Below are 12,411 nucleotides of genomic sequence, written 5' to 3' on the forward strand. Positions count from 1 at the left end.
TTTCTATTAATCTCAGCCGTCCGACGTTTCCATTAATAACTGAATAAAAATGTTGATTTAAGGAAATCATACGGACGATCGAGATTAACAGATAAAGTGCGATGGACGGTAATGAAGGGTCTTTCCGTAAGCCACGGCACAACATCTGGTTATGTGAGAGGGTCAGCAGAAGGGGAGTTCGAAACTCCGGGCGGGCTTATAAATTAGGTTTTTGTGAGAGGGAGGGGAGCGGCGGCGTTACTGATATCTTTCTTCCTCCGCCATGAGCGCGAGCCTCTAATCCGGCGAAGCATGTCTTATTCTTCTTCTTCTTCTTCTTCCGGTTCTTTTCTTATCATCTACCTTCGATTGAGCTTTTCTTGCGTTGCTAAAATTTTGGCCCTTCGAAATGGTGGGTTCTTGAAAGCTATGGAACGTTGATCCGTTAGGGTTTTTCCGTTGCTGATGATCGAATTCTTGGATTGAAAGAGCGGCAGCGATCCAATCTTTTCCCGACTCGACCATGAGCAGGCAGGGCAAGCCTCCAATCTTGCGAAGTCTTGTCTTTCGTGTGGGGTTTTTCTCTGTCCTCTCTATTACTGAGCTTTTCTTGTCTTGATAAGATTTGGCTCTTCTAAAATGGTGGATCTAAAGGAGAGTGGCGCTTCAAAGCTATGGAATCATCTTCCATACACGTCTTTTTCGTTGCTGATGATCGAACGCCAAATGTGTTGGATTTGAAGAGCGGCGTCAATTCAATGTCTTCTTGGCCCCTCCATGAGCAGGTCTGGCGAGCTTCATGTTTTATAAATCAAGTTTTCTTTTCCACGTCAGGTTTCTATTACCCATCTCTTCTTAATCGAGCTTTCTTGTCTTAGTTCTTTCGGCTCTTAAAATGATGGTGACCCTGAAAGTGTAAAGGTTCTTGAAAGCTTTTCTTTGCTGATGTTCAAATAGAGCTTTTCATTGCTGACAATCAAATGTCAAATGTTGTGGATTTGAAGTGCAGTGGCAATGCAGTCTACTTCTTCCTCCACCATGCTCTATCGGGTGAGCTTCTTTTCTTGCGAAGCAAGTCGTCTTATCTCAACATCTCCTTTTGGTTAAGCTTTTCTGTTTTGAGAAGTTTTTGGCTCTTCAAGAATGGTGTCCCTAGACACGATTCTCGAAAAGATTTGCAATCATTTCCAAACTGGGCATTTTAGTTGCTGATGGTCAAATGTCAGATGTTTTGGATTTGAAGAGCAGCAGCGATCCATTCTCTTTCTTCCTCTATCATGAGCAGGCTGAGCGAATCTCAAGTCTTGCGAAGAAAGTTTTCAATTTCATGTCAGATTCTGTTCTTTCTGTTTATCTTCAAATGAGTTTCTATTGACTTGATAAGTTTTGGTCCTCTTAAATGAGGAACGATTCGTGAAAGCTATGGAATCAGTTCCAAATAGGGATTTTTCATTGCTGAGATTGAATGCTAGATCTTTTGAATCAAAAGATTTTCTACCATTCTACATAATATCTGTCATTGTTGAAGTGTGTAAAGTTGGTTCAACTTTCGAATCAAACCAAAGGCCCATGATCCTGATTCTTGGATGTTGATCTTGATTAGATCTTGTAGGTAATATCCATCTTTGATTTTGCTGACCACACTGATGTGTTGGGATGTGATGGCCAACATGGCATCAATCAATTATGGATGTGGTTAGTCCAATTAGATTGTTTTAGTTATAAGAGGATGTTTCTTAATTGCTTGTGAAGCTCACCTACTTACGTGAGATTGGGACAAAGATTGATGACTTGGTGAAAGACACTCAAGAAGAAACCACTAATTACAGAGATTTTATAAGAGGCAGGGTCCAAAAATATTCCATGGGCCCCTTTAATTCACATGCCATATGAGCAGGTTGTCCGGTGAGTCCCTGTGCCTATATTTATTCATTTTGCATCTCCTTTTCTCAACAATTTTGTGGTCCTTTTTGTTTTTGTGACATTGAATTGCCTTTTTTGATTGGGTTGACACATGGATAAGAACTGCTTTTAGTGATGTTACATAATTTAGTAATTTAGAAAGAAAAAAAAATGAATAAGTGTTCTCATCTTCTACTGTGTTTGTACTCGGTGTAGTTCCTTCTTTAAATCCAACATATCACATGGCTTTCTAAGAGAGAAAAATCTGACAAAGAAAATATTGCTGAATGCGGAGCTAAACTAGCCGAAGTTAAGTCAATACAGCGAGATTTGATGATGGGCTTCTTCTTTAGAAAGGGTCTGGGCTTTCTCGATTTTCTTCAAGGTGCATCATGTGTCTTGGTATGTCTTGTGGAAGGACATGGTTCTTTATCTTCTTTCAGAAATATTAACCATGGCTTCCCATGTCTCGTTGAAAACAGTGGATTTGCTGCATTTGCTTCTGTGAAAACCTGATAACTGCCACAGCCAAATCAATATTCTTTCATTTTTGTTTAATAGTTGACTCAGTTATTGATAAGATGCTTTTACTATTTAACTTACATATAGAAGTGTCTGAAGACCTGCACTTTCATTGATTGCTATGAGTTGTTTAGTCTGGGCAAGTTGTAATTCAGTAATTTTCCAATGCATGCTTAAATTTCTTAGGTAATATACACTCAAAAGTTGGATCATAGATGTTGTTTATCCTTTTTCTTGATCATTTTTGGCTTGTTAATACAGTTGGATCTAGATATGGAATGCTGGATTCACTTGAAAAGTATGAGATTATGTCAAGCGGAGCTCTTGTTCCCTCGTTGTTCAAAAGGTGTTCAATTTTATCAACTTTAAGGTAATTCTTGATACTGCATGCTGTTCCAACTTGTAACATTTGTCATACCTTTTGTGGATCTCTTGTAGATAAATCAGTTTTAATTCTTTGGTGCTACATGTCATCTTTACAGCAGGTCGGTTCCCCATACCGATACTGTGTCTGAGGATGACAAGATTTTTGAACCCTTCCATGTATCCATCCACAGTAGATACACACTATTCTACTGCTTACTTTTCTGGAGGGATATATTTGTAAGAATGTATAGTGCCTTCCTGGATGGTTTGTCACAATCCTTCAATGGCTTGAGCATTATTGGATGTTTGAATTTGAGAAACATTAAAGAAAAAAATTCTAACATGAAACACTGTAGTTGTTGAGGTTCTATTGTGTTAATGGTGGTGGTGTTGTTAAGCTTCTCTTATTATCTGCAAACAGAAGACTCATTGTCTGGGGTGTCATCGACAGTTTGTCTTGCCACAACCCTTCCTGGGAAATATGAGCAACTTGTCCGACGTTTCTCTGGCTTATATCAATCAAACATGATATTTGTTTACTTGTAGTAGCAGATACGCGAAGTAATATTCACAATGCAACTTTTTTATTCTTTTCATTACTTCTGTCTTTTAGGAACATGTCTTAACTGGAACAGATAACAAACAGTATTGATTACAACATTGATGTGCTGCAGAGTTACTGAACAGATTGCAAACAGTGTGCAGAATTTCTGAGCCGAAAGGTTTGCATTGTTTGTCTGCATGATTCACATGTCACATGTCGACAGTGGAGTCTGTAGTTAATTGTAATTCGGTAACATCTACACCTACTATAAGATGAAAATTTGGGGAAAAAAAGGGAGGCAAAATAAAGGAAAAAAATTGTGGCTCAATGCATGAGGCTTCCACTGATGTATAGCGTGGGGTGGGTGTTGCCAAAATTATAAATGTGAAGCGGCTGATCTGTGTACTTGTGCAAATTTAGATATATTATCAATAATGCTTGAATACTTGTGCAGTTTTGCAGCACTAGCATACAGTAATGCTTGAGTCTAGACATGAAGTATTTCGTTTATTATTTTGTTGAGAGCATCAAGTAGATTCCAATACGGATTGTAGTACGTCTAGACATGTGTGATTGAATTCTGTGCCCGCTGAAATGCTAGAGAAGTATGCAGTTGGTAATGCTATTATCATTTGTTTGCTTACATTGACATGACAGAGCACTCAACATGAGTATTGAAGTATGGCTACAATTTTCATTGGACTATCAAAATGTCCATGACTACTGTTCACACTCCGGCTGATATGAGGAGGGCTGCCCATTTTTTGATGAGCTACACACCGCAGAAATAAGTTCCGATGGTGATAGAAAACTGCAGTCTGGTAACGACAGTGCAGAATGTGAATTGTAAGAGCAAGAAACGGAGGCAGACCTGAGGTGGTCCTTTTGCCTTGAACAGGTACCAATATTTGTGATCAGATAGTGTGACTAGTAAATGATTCTTATGCATTCAATGAACTCATTCATTTTTACTTCTCTTTTTAGTGCCCTGTCTAATATCTTCAGCTTTCTCTATCTAGTGTACTGCATAGATGAACCAGCAAGTATCACTCATGGTGTTGGGAAGGTTGATTTCCTTCTAGTTCCATGTTTTCCAATATATGTATATATATACATATATATATATATATATGTATATATATATATATATACACATATATATATATATACACATATATATATATACATACATATATATATACACACATATATATATATACATATATATATATATACACATATATGTATATATATACATATATATATATATATACACATATATATATATATACATATATATATATATATACATATATATATATACATATATATATATATATATATTACATAGATTTTTTGTCATCATCCTATCATGACTTGATATGTAGATGACAACCCGTTGGAAACAATAAATTGGGTTGATCTATCACATCATCACAAATCACAACATGACATTTTTTTTCCCTATTGAGACTTACGCATGGATTCCAACCGTGTAAAACAACGAGTTGTCAATTCCATCATGTCATCATAAATCACAATAGAAGATATTTTTGAATTATTAATGCTTTTTAAAAAAATGTTTTTGTAATAGTAAATGATTAGGGATCTCAACTTTATAAATAGAAAACCTTTGATGATGCCACCGGTGCACTCTCCTCGCTGTAAGACTTACGGTTTATCTCGAAAATTGAACTTCCTATATGGGAGGGACAACGTTGGAAAAGCTGTAGATGAGTTTCTTTTCTTTCATCCGGTGCACCCTCGATAACCTTCTATCACAAACAAAATTACAAATGGAGTGCATCATACAATGCACATATATCTTTATGTTTTATGTTGTTCTTATTTTTTTATAGTACATAAAAGATTTGTTCAGATACGATAATAGCATATAAAGAGTTGAATTACTTCATAGCTCATATTTGTTTAAAAGAGTAAACAAGTTAAATGTCTTGAATATTATTATCAAGAAAACAAAATATAATAGAATCAATGCCAACATGATGACGGATGTCATGCATGAGAATAACTGCTCGGAGAACATAGAGATACTGAAATAGGTGATCGAAAGGGACGAGAAAGTAACGAAGGGTCTAGAGGGACCTATCTAGCAAAAACCAAGGGTTGATTAGAATGAAGGTGGACTCATATGAGTGACATAGTGTCATAGAAATGGATCTACTAATCGCGAAAAATGGGACACATATGCAAGATGATGGATAGTAGAGTCATGGGCTTAATAGCACCATGGTACCGTAGAGACAGAACTTATGTGGAGTCATCGATCACTTGCTCTTATGGAGCAAGAGCACTTGGTTATGAAAAAAGTCGAGGAGGTGGAGAATGTAGAGGCAAACTTCAAGTACCGAATCAAGGCTGATGGGCAGAGGCCGAAGAACTTCGTCAGGTCGGTGTCAACGGGCTTCTTATCAAAACAACTGAAAGTGAGGGACTTCGGATCAATGCATGAGTGCTCAACTAAGGAACGAAGTAGGCAGTGTTGAATCTCAAATTTTGATGATGAAATTATTATTAGACTAAATGTGTTTTTGAGATAAGTTTTGTTGAAAATATTTTTATCACGAACTTGGATCATCAAAGGGCCAACTATCGAGCAGAAGAGTCAGACGTTGCATTGAAAAATTATTATTCCGAAAATTAGACGTTAAGCTAAAGAATTGGTCGACGTATTGGAGATTGTACTTCGTACTATAGATTCGAGCATCGTGTTGGAAGGATAAGATATTATGCTAAAAGATTGGATGTCATGGGAAAGTCGACATGCCAATGGAATGAGCGATATGTTGAAGAAAAGGATGATGTGTCGAAGGTTCGAACGAAGTGTCAGAAGAACATACTATATGCAAGAATGACATACAACTTGTCAAAAGCTTCATTAATGTGTCGTATGCGTGGTTGATTCATCGTAGTCCTGATCAAGGTCATTATAGGTCAATTTTAGTTAGTATTGGGTCGAAATCATGCCAACTTATTAAGAAAACCATTGGACTTGAACCAAGGCCAAATTGGGCATGTCAGAAGACTAAATCAGTGGCCTAAATCAGGCATGAGCGGTGGTACCACCTGAGTTAGTCGAAAAATACTATTTATACTTTTTTAACGTTTACGATGATAGTACCGCATATACCGACAGTAATACTACCTAGGCTAGCGATAATACTGCTAGAGCCGCTCGTTGTGACGATAGTACCACTTGTACCTCGAAATTTCGGAGATTTAAATTTTTGACTCAATTCTTGAAGCCTTTTAGACATATAAATACTCCACTTAGGCTTGATTGATCGAGTATCTATTTTTGAGAAAAAAAAGTATCGTAACTTTCATTTTAAGCATAGCTTTAGTCTCTCCTCTTCTTGAATTTGTTATAATTTTAAATTGTAGGATGTGAGAGATCTTATGTAAAAAGAAAGTGTGAAGGTTATCTCCTTAGCCTAAAAAAAGATAAAATTGTAACAAGAGTAGTTGATCTTCGCACGTTGGAAAAAAGATTGATATTGAAAGTCGATGATTTCGAGGGAAGAGGAATAAGGAGTGAACGTAAGTCGGGAAGACCGAATCACTATAAATTGATTTGTCTCTCTTTACTTACAACTTAAACTTTATCAATTGAGTTTACAAAACTTATTGATTTATCGATTGAATTTTAAAATCGATTAAAAATGTTATTGCACTCATTCAAATCCCCCTTCCCCCCTCCTTAGTGTCATTAAGATCCTAACAAGCAGTGTGCGATGTTGTACATTTTCTACTCAGAGGAGTAGACAAGAGAGATGATGGAGAAAACGATTCAATCTCAAAGGCAACCAAAACTATTATAGACTTGTTATAAGTCGAGTGAAATTTTACTCTTTTCAAGCAATATTTTTTGTATTCCAGAAGTTTGATGACAGTAAGAAAGCAAATCATAGTAGCTAACTTAACGCAAGGAGTGTAAACACTTTGGATGCTTCGAAAGTGTGAGAAAAGTAGACGAATGCTAATAACCAGCTCGATGCATGGAGTACAACCCTCGAGGAGGCAAGGAATTTGAGTAACCTTTGTCTTCTCAACTCTTATGAGAATGGACGAAATCAAGTACCCTAGTTCTCTTATTTATATAAACAAAGGAGCTTTAGTTCTCGAAGAAAGTAGAAGACAATAGTTATCAAATTCTCACCAATAGAGATCGGTTCTACTGAGTACTTATTGTTCACTTCATGTCTCAATAGAATGTCAATCGAAAGCGGAAGTGATGTGAACATACCTAGATGTGACAACTAAGTGGAAGAGAAATTGATGAGCAAATTTTACGAAGAAAAGACTTTAAAAACTTTAAAGTCTGCGGGCCGATGCTCATTAAAACTCCTACAAGCATTCACCGAATACAAGAAACGTGAGACGTTTAATAGACTGGCGCAACAATGTCTTTTCTTTCATCTAAAGGATCAATAGGAACTAACAAAGATCAGTATAACTCGACTGACCCCACACCAAAATTAGAGTCATTGACGAGTTGAAATAACATAACAGATCAAATTTTGACTACTCAACAATAATAATGGTGGATAGCTGAGAGCCAAGAGGCATATTGTAACTAGAGTAGAATATTAAAGATTCAGCAAAAGTGAGGAGATGCAATGTCCACAAAGGCTCCGATGACGACGACGAAGGAATAAGTTGAGACGAATATCACAGACAAAGTTGTAGATAAAGTGTTCGATATAATGCTTGTGTTTGTCCATGTCTTTTAATTTTGTTCATGCTTTATATAGCATATAAAGGCTTGTAGTAGGTTTAACAGTCCCATTTTTATTTGCTTTTATGGTCTTTTTAGGTTTGTAAATGTAAATTATGTATAGTTATCACATAGAGGCAAAACTACCCAGAAATAAGCTATCCAAGCAGTTATTTTGGGGGGTTTTCAGCTTCATAGAGTGATGCGAAGTGTTACCCAACATAGCACCCAAGAGCTACCTAGATGGCACATAGTTGGATTAGCCTTTAGGGTAATGTCTGGGGTTGATTCGTTATCTTATTTCATAATAGTATCACGTGGATACTTATGGAGACTTTTAACTGTGATAGACTACCCTAGACCCTTTGTTGCACAACCATTCAGAACTTGTAAAGTCTATATTTGTAATTTGTATTGCATATTAAGTGTTTGTTAAAAGAACTACTTATGGATCCTGAGATAAACACTTCTTCTAATATATATTCTCTTTTGTATGTCATTAAAAAATCATAAGAGGTTTTAGGGAGATTGACTAGATGGATACATAAGGGTACCACATGACTCAAGTAAAATCAACTAAATTTGTGATACATCAACCTATGAAAATATGAAAGATTCGGTGTCCTTGGAGCTCCTAATCATACTAATAATTATGTCATGTCTCTAATGTAAAACTTTGTTTTACAATAAAACTTAATAAGAGAAGTCCACAAAGTAGATGCATAACTTTAAGAAAAGAATTGGCTATGAGAGTTGAGCACTTAGTCCTAACTCCAAACCCATTGGTTGTCGATAGACTGCTTGAGTTGCTCTAACGATGAGAGAGAGCACACGGATTCCTCTCATCCTTGATGGTTTTCCTCGTTAGTGATCGCTTGTTAGATCGTTGTGTGTTGTTGGTTGCTTCATATTGTGCACAAGATTTAGAGTCGGACTATGTCGGATTGTCCCAATAATTGACTATGGACATTTGGGGCAAACAAAAATAATAACGAGGAGGGTGTCCGTCATGAAAACAAAAACAATTTATGATCGTTATCGGGAAATAATAAAGTTGTGCAACAAAAATTGTTATAAGCAATTTATGTTCTGTCTCTCCTTGAATTCGACCAGCATCAGTAACATTGAAGTCTCTTGAAGCTGTTGATCTATCCTTGCATAAAAACTTTTCTTTCGGGTTTCCATCAGAAAAAGAAAAGACGGTTACCATCAAATGTGGGGTACTTTTATGAACATGCATTTGATCACTCTTTCAACTACTTATATGGCATGAACATTTTAGGTTTGCTGAAGTGCTACCGCTCACACAAATGCATATGAACTTTAAAATGTGGTTGCTTTACTAATATTTACTACACACATAATTCCAGCACTTCAATCAGGACCTTTACAAGTGTCTTGAGATAATTGATTTAGTGCAAATAAAATTTTCCATGTTTGGTTGTCGACATCATCAATTTCCGTCTTTATTATATTTCATGTGTCTTTTCTTCTTTTTCCATCTTTGTCTTGCTTTATCGGATGAGGCATATTTGTCACTTAATTTCGTCACTTGGAAATAGCACACAATAATATAGTTTTGTTCATTAGGAAGTATCAATTGGGAAAACTTATTAGGAATGTTGAATGTATAAGGAATGGGTTTATATCCTTTTTAGTTTACACTCTTTTCTCTCTCTCTCTCTCACTCTCTCTTTCTCTCTCTATGTGTTACTAGGGATAAAAACTAAGTAGCAAATTTAAATCGATAGGGTGACAAAGAATGCCATCTCGCATGCCATACTGTGATGCGATATGCAATGCCTTGCATCGTTCTATGTTGTGGGGGCGATTCCAAGCAAAAAACAAAGAAGGGAAAAAAAAGAACGAGAAATAAACTTTGGATGAGTGGCTGGGGAGGGACCATTGCAAGCTTAATTTTGGCTGCATCGGATCTGGTGAAGGTGCAACCTTAAAAAGACGACCCAACCCCATGCAAGAAAGCGACAGCAATGCTCACCGAGAACGGAGAAAGAAGCCAACCACTAAAGGCTAAAAGCTAAACAAAGAGAGACTGAGAGAGGCATTGAAAGGACCTCACGGGATTCCCATCCACGTCAATCCCACATGAATTAAAGGCCACCCTCGAAGCAGTAAAGATGAGAGAGAGAAAGAGAGAGGATTCCTCCATGATGTGATCTCAACCATCAATCCTCTCATGTTCAGAACACAAGGAAGAAGATATGAGAGAGAGAGAGAGAGGGGGGGGGACTGAGGGCCAGAGACGTAAGTACCCAACCCTCCTCCCAAGGAGAGACCAAATCACACCGAAGCAAAGAGAAAGAGAGATGCACGTGGGCTGAGTTCACGCGTGCCAGGCGGTGTCAGGGAAAGAGGGCCTTTAAAGTTGGGAACCAGCAGGTGCAGTGCATTGTTACTATTTTTCTTCTCCCGTTGGATCCTCATCGTCTCCTTGCTTTCTTGCGGATCCAGAAACGGGTCGGATCTCAATGCAACATTGTGATCCGACTCGTATAATAAAAAAAAGACCCCCAAAACTAAACATAGTGAAATTGCAGTTTAGAAGTAAATCGGGTTCGGATCTGAAGTAATCGGGAATTGGGTCCGAAGCATATGCGGTCGTCCTGGGACGGAGGACAAAAGCAAAATGGAAGAAGAGAAAAGAAGGTAGGCGCTGTCTCCTTCATCCTTTACCTCTGCCCTCATTCTTCGGGATCGCCTAGCTTTTGTTCTTGTCTCCCTGCCCCTCTCTGTTGCTTCTCTGTCATCCCTCCTTTTCCCTCTCTGCCTTCCCCTCTCTGCTCCCACAACAGTATGCTTTTAGTTCAAGGTGAAGGAAAAGCAAGACAGCCAGGGGGAAACTGAGAGACGAGTCCTTTTTCACTTCCCCTCTCTTTCTCTCTCTCCATGCATTACATGTTATGGTGTCGAGGCTCAGTTTCTGGGACCATGTATTTGATGGATTCTAAAGGTTTTATTTTGCTTTCTACGACGGACTGCTAAGAAAGAAGAGTTCATCAAGCAATTGTTAGTCTTTAGGTACCAGTCCAGCTTGGATAGTTTGGAGTCTCCATAGACACCACTTGCGTAGTACTGTACTCTAATCCCACTGAAAAGCTGGAAGCAGTTGCTTATGTCTGCTTATAGTTAACGGTGGAGTGTCGCCTCAATTAGTGTATGCTTAAACACACGAGGTACAACTCTGCAAGCAGTACTTGGGTACGCCAGATATATGATTTGCACGCTCGTCTGCACTCATCTGCGACAGCAATGTGCAAACAAAGGGCATCTAAAGAGTGCCCACTTTGCTGGTTTTTTTTTTCTAATGTTCGATATCCGATCATGCTTTAGCCTCACACGATCTCATGTCTCTCTCACGCTAAACCTGGTGAAGACAGCACACTCCGCTGCCTCAGAAACTTACTTCCTCTTCCCCAATTCAAAATTCCTCTGGACCATCCTACGCTCTCACGGCCTACCATTAGTGCATCACTTGCCACCATTCATTCCCTGACCCCTTTTTTGCCCCCATGCGTGTTCTCATAGTTTAATCACCTCCAACCGAAGCTTAGTAGTAGGTGGTCAAGCGTTCGCCAAATTGGATATTTGGTTACGAGTAATAATGATGATGGAAAGTTAATATTGATTGTTTTTGTCGGGTCAGGTGATGTGAATGGTCCCCCGGCGGTAGCGTGTGGTCAAATCGTTCACCACGGCACTCGATAACGGGGCACCTTCGGCCCCCAAAAGCGACTCCGACCAAATGCAGGTCGAACACTGAAAGAAAAAGGTTTCGGGCATTGTACTGACCTGTGTGAGCACGATCGACCGCGGCACAAACATCTTGAGTGCAACATGACGAGGAGGCGAGTCCACCACTGTTTAGCCCGGTTGGTTCCTCCTGCGCTGTTGTATGACCACTTTGATGATGGACTCTTCGTTGCTTTCCTGTGCAGGATACATCTGCATCGTGAGCAATTAATCCAACCATATATGTCACTTTTGAAAACAGAAAAATGATTCTATGATCCCATATCCCACGCAACACAACCATATATGTCTAATTAATCCAATCGTTTTGGTGTTGCCATAATATGGCAATGCAGAAATAGATTGATTCGTTTCCTCTACTACATTTTAAGGTTGGGGGAGGGATCATCGACGTACCTGTCTTACTTGACGAGGAGCACGGAAAAATCTGGAGGAGGAAAAGGGTCGTTCATCACGGATCACACGGACGTGGACGACCGGGCCCCGAACCAAAAGAGCGAATGATAGAATTGCCACGTCAGCATGTACTCGCGCGTGAATCGTCCTAAAAAAGGCGTGCTGTGAGCGAGTGATCGCCACACCACCGCCC

The 12,411-nt window shown here is 38.6% G+C and overlaps 1 long non-coding RNA gene across 8 annotated transcripts; it reads left to right on the forward strand.

The window, feature by feature from the left end:
- The first annotated feature begins 145 nt into the window (after positions 1-145).
- On the forward strand, positions 146-4,296 carry LOC108951422 (uncharacterized). Of its 8 annotated transcripts, XR_010480687.1 has the most exons (5): positions 148-510; positions 603-764; positions 858-2,283; positions 2,665-2,773; positions 3,971-4,296. It is a non-coding gene; the product is annotated as an uncharacterized LOC108951422 (long non-coding RNA). The 8 variants fall into 8 exon arrangements; XR_010480682.1 differs by lacking the exon at positions 3,971-4,296 and adding an exon at positions 3,383-3,964 and having other exon boundaries at positions 146-510; positions 858-2,773; XR_010480683.1 differs by lacking the exon at positions 3,971-4,296 and adding an exon at positions 2,889-3,139 and having other exon boundaries at positions 146-510; positions 858-2,773.
- Positions 4,297-12,411: the final 8,115 nt, after the last annotated feature.

The sequence above is a fragment of the Musa acuminata genome, chromosome BXJ1-10 (assembly GCF_036884655.1).
Source record: "Musa acuminata AAA Group cultivar baxijiao chromosome BXJ1-10, Cavendish_Baxijiao_AAA, whole genome shotgun sequence".
Classification (NCBI taxonomy): Eukaryota; Viridiplantae; Streptophyta; class Magnoliopsida; order Zingiberales; family Musaceae; genus Musa; species Musa acuminata.